This window comes from Myotis nattereri (genome assembly GCF_964212035.1).
Source record: "Myotis nattereri genome assembly, chromosome: 7".
NCBI lineage: Eukaryota > Metazoa > Chordata > Mammalia > Chiroptera > Vespertilionidae > Myotis > Myotis nattereri.
Window position 1 is genome coordinate 51,705,214 of NC_138082.1, and position 5,259 is coordinate 51,710,472.

The window sequence follows — 5,259 nt, forward strand, 5'->3', positions numbered from 1 at the left end:
ATTAATTACTAATTATTTATTTTATTTAAACAAGGATGGAAAAAAGTTCAGAAGGTAGTATGTATTCTTATGAACAGAAATTAGGAAATTGAAATAAAAATTTAAAAGCTTAATGTTGGAAATGGCAAAATGTGTCCTACTAAATTAGCAATTTGTCAACTTTGAAATTAATTCCGTGGAACCATGAACCTCGCCTGAGTGACTGCTAGATGATCTATTTTGAAATAAGTCAGTGAAGTGAGTCTAATCACAGACCTAACAAAACCTAGATATTATTTCCACCTTCTCCTGAAACTTGCTACTACTTAGCAAAGTTGACCAAACTTTAATGGAGAAAACAACCAGTCTACTCTTTCCCCAAAGAAGTTGTCCTTTTCGTTTGGGATTGAGGCATGTTTCCTTTATTGCAAAGGGCAGTTCATATTGAGGCTGTCATTTATATTGATGTTCTTTTTTCAAAATGACACCTCCATGTAATTTTTTTCTGCAGAAAAATTGGACTTCAGTGTTCAGGGTCATTGGTAAGAGATCTTTCACTGATTCAAAATTCATTTAAAATTTTTAGAAAGAAGGGGGGAAAAAACAGAGTAACAACTCTCCAACAGAGGTAATCTCTACTTTCTGTTAGGAAACCTAGTGCATTTTACATGGCTCACCAAATAGAAAACAAGTTGTTGTTTTTTTCCTTTGCGAATTTAATAGCACACGAGGATTTCTTTCTCTAGGATTTTGTGAAAACTTACAATTATCATAGGACTGAGTGTAGTTTGTTTGCTCCCCACAAAAGCAGAGATGATTTTTATTGACCAATCTTTGATCCGAGAGATTAAAGGAAGTACTGCATGAGCAGCAAGAAGGATAACATCACGGGGGTCAATAGGCTTACTGCTATTGGAAATGAAAGTGAACCATTCCATTGGGAGATGGGGTCATTTAGCATTCTTATGGGGAATTCAAGACTCTTTTTTCCCATTTTTTTGGAAAAAAATATTCAACTTATGAATAGGTTTCTCCATGACTTAATATCATGACCACACATGAGGTTATTTGGAGGGCACTAAATTCACCAACATAATTCTGTACAATGCTTTTTAGCCCAAATGGCCTGGCTGTCACATTCACACACCCTTGATTGAAATGTCTCTGGTAGACTTTTGGAATGCAGTCCGAAGGCTTAGTGACTCAATATTTTCACAGTGAATACATTTCCAATCTCATAGAAAGTTGCCACTGACTACTGCAGAGGTTATGTCTCTTTCAGTTTTCTTCTGAAATACTGTGAATTGAGCAAAATTCAAGCTGAATTTTGAGAAAACAGGACATTGTAACTACACACTGTCAGTATTTGCCACTATAATATGGTCTGTTTAAGGTAAAACTATCCAGCCTTCCATCTTTGAACTGATAGTCTATAAAATAGTTACCTTTTTTCTTATTGTCATAAATAGACGGATAATTTTTTCCCCCCTCTCTTCTCATTATGAGCCAGGGGATAACAATTGGAATTATAACATCTGGTATGATTGTGACCAGGGATAATGCTGAAATATCATTGTTTATAGAATATTCACCAGCACTACTGAGGCCTGACAAAAATGTTCACATTATGCTTTTTAATTTCCTTGAAATGTTGCCAAAGAATATCATTGAATCATCCAGTTGTATTTCTCTTTCAATTTGCTAAAGACATATTTAAGGCTCAGGGCAATTTATCTTAGTTATTGACTGATTATTTTTAACAGAGTTATTGTTTGCAAATTTAAAATGTCATTATTCTTCTTTCTATAAAGTCTTTGTCTAGGAGACAGGTCTCTCATAGTGATTTCAATAATTTATTACCTAGAGCCATCCCTGTTCTAGTTCCATTGGTTTCTAAAGCTGATTTAGCATTGGGATTATATTAACAAACTTAAAAGTTTTGGTTAAAACTATGCTTTCCTCTCATCTCAAGGCAACTGTCCATGTTGCTTTCCTTGGCAAGAGTATACAACTAGATTCTAAACATCATGCTTCACCCTTATTGAACTATTCCATTTCAATTTAAAGTTGTGATTAATACTAAGCATAATTCTCTTCTTCTTGGGGGAAAAATCACATTTGTTAATATTCACAGAAATATACTGTTGTAAGTTTACATGGAGGGATGTGATTTTTCCCTACTTTTTCTAGCATATAATTATCTAGATTCTCCTGACACCATTCAGTAAATTGCTCTTGGCCATACCAAATGGTGTCCAAGTGGTTAGAAATAGCGTATACTTCATTTTAAAGTGTTCACTTTGATTATTAGTAAGAATCCATTCAATGATGAACTCTGCTTCATTAAGTGTTATTAAGATATTAAACTTGACCAATGACATAATTAAAATTAATAAAAAATAATAAATGATCTAGGAGACTGAATTTTTTTCCTAAACCAAGCATTGATTTATCTTTGACCTGAGACAAATCAACCCATTTGAATCGGGTATATGTAACTTAGGAAGAACCTTTTGTTTTGATGAGAGACCTGAGTAATATTTTGTTAAAAGTTGCAAAAGATTTCTCTTTCTTAAACTGAACAACTTCTGATTACTCTGTACCATTGGGCTAAAGTATCTAGTACCTCTATCTAGCTATGTGATCTGGGCTCAGATTAATTATTGCTGTATGCTTGATCTGAATGCCAAAGAGCAATAAGGAGTTAATTTTAGTATTATAGATTCTGTTGAATTCCTTATGCTAAAGTACAATACTTATAATAATTAAAATTATAACAATAATGATAACTAATATTTATTGTCTTTACTATATGTCAGAAATTGTAATTTACCTGCACCATGTCATTTGATCCTTAAGATAAACGTGAACTAATTCATGTATTGTCTTCTCCCAAAATTCATACATTGAAATCTAACCCCTAATCATTAGGGCCTAATGTGATGGTATTGGGAGGCAATTAGGTAATGGGGTTAGAATCCTCATGAATGGAATTAGTCCTCTTATATTAAGAGGCCAAGAAACCAGCTTACCCTCTAACCACATCTGAGGATACAAGGAAGAGTCAGCAGTCTGCAGCCCGGAAGAAGACCCTCACCAGAACCTGGTCATGCTGGTACCTTGAACATAGATTTCTAGCCTCCAGAATGGTGAGAAATAGAAATTTGTTGTTTAAGGCACACAGACAATGGTTATTTGTTATAGTAGCCTGCACTGATTAAGACAAGTGTTAATACCATACTCATTTATGATTGAGGAAATCATAAAATACGAAGCACACCTAGAATTGGGATTCATATTCTGGTTTATTTGCCTCTACATTCCACCCTAAAAACCATTCTGCCATACGTTTTCCTTGGACTTGCACATAGTCCAGGCTCATATATAATCTACACTGATTTCTCAAAAAAACATTTTGGTCAACTAATTTCTTTGTGTTGCTATTTGGCCGCCAACTATTCTTTTTTGGAGTCTTGCCACTTTGGGCAAGTGTTTGGGCAACTAATGACGATTTATTGTATTTTGCCATTAACCTATAAAAGTGAGTATAAAATAGAAAAAGATTATTCTTATAAAGTGTAGACTATTAAACTTAGAAAAACAATTGTGAAAAAGATGGAAATACGTGCTGAAAATAATGAGTCTTAAGCCTCATTTGGAAGCTCCTTGGACTTAAGCTGGCTGTCCATGAGTTTGAGTGATAAGAAAATACATATAATCATAGAATATATATGAAATGTTGGAAATATAGCACGAAAGACAGCTTCTAAAATCGTGTTTATTTATAGTTCTTATATTTTTAAAATTTTGTTATGTTGCAGAAGTCATTTGATAATAGACACTATATGTTTCACATTTTCAGATACTAATTATGTATAAAAAAAAGAGACTGGGTACAGTTTAAATGAATTTCACCTAAGAATAACTTATATTCCAAAAAGGGAAAAATAACAACAATAAAACACGTGACCAGCCCTGGTGAACCCCACTATGTTCTTCGACATCGCCGTCAACGGCGAGCACTTGAGCCGCGTCTCCTTAGAGCTGTTTGCAAAGTTCCAAAGACAGCAGAAAACTCCCGTGCTCTGAGCACTGGGAAGAAAAGATTTGGTTTTAAAGGTTCCTGCTTTCACAGAATTATTCCGGGATTTATGTGCCAGGCTGGTGACTTCACACGCCATAATGGCACAGGGGGCAGGTCCATCTATGGGGAGATATTTGAGGATGAGAACTTCATCCTAAAACATACAGGTCCTGGCATCTTGTCCATGGCAAATGCTGGACCGAACACAAATGGCGTCCAGTGTTTCATCTGCACGGCCAAGCCTGAGTGGTTGGCTGGCAAGCATGTGGTGTTTGGCAGGTGAAGGAAGGCCTGGATATTGTGACAGCCATGGACCGCTTTGGGTCCAGGAATGGCAAGACCAGCAAGAAGATCACCATTGCTGACTGTGGACAACTCTAATAAATTTGACTTGTGTTTTATCTTAACCACCAGACCATTCCTTCTGTAGCTCAGGAGAGCACCCCTTCACCCCGATGTGCTTGGAATGTTCTATAATCTTTGTGCTCTTGCCATAGTTCTTTGGGTTCCATAATTTCCTTACCCCTTCCCAGTCTTACTGGATTGCAGAGTTAAGTTTATGCTTATGAAATAAAAACTAACAGTTGTCTGTCAAAAACAAAACAAACCAAAAACACAAATGGACTACAAAGCAACACCTGATTGTTTAATCAGACTTTGCCAAGGAACTAAAAGCTTAATAGAAAACCTTCTAAATAAAGATTACTGAAATTCCGCCATAGCCGGCTTGGCTCAGTGGATAGAGCATCGGCCTGCGGACTGAAGGGTCCCGGGTTCGGTTCCGACCAGGGGCACATGCCTGGTTTGTGGGCTTGATCCCCAGTGTGGGGTGTGCAGGAGGCAGCCAATCAATGATTCTCTCTCATCGTTGATGTTTCTATCTCTCTCTCCTTCTCCCTTCCTCTCTGAAATCAATAAAGAAATATATTTTTAAAAAAAAGATTGCTGAAATTCCACTAGTTTCCCCTTATAGGGCCATTCTTTCCAGTGTCCTATAATGGATAAGAGTTGGCCTTTAGAACACACAGATCTTGGTCAAATCCTTACTTATTAGCTGTTAAGCTATCAACACTAAGCAATCTTGAACAAGTAACTTAATCTCTTTCCTCAATTCCCTTGGTTTGAAATAAGACTAATGTCACTTGCCAAACTGAGCTATCATTAAGATTAAATGAAATAATGTATAAATATGCTTA

The 5,259-nt window shown here is 36.0% G+C and overlaps 1 pseudogene across 1 annotated transcript; it reads left to right on the top strand.

Moving 5' to 3' along the window:
• Positions 1-4,130: 4,130 nt before the first annotated feature.
• Positions 4,131-4,503, top strand: LOC308521948 (peptidyl-prolyl cis-trans isomerase A-like; annotated as a pseudogene). Its single transcript has one exon. The product of its transcript is annotated as a peptidyl-prolyl cis-trans isomerase A-like (transcript).
• The last annotated feature ends 756 nt before the right edge of the window (positions 4,504-5,259 follow it).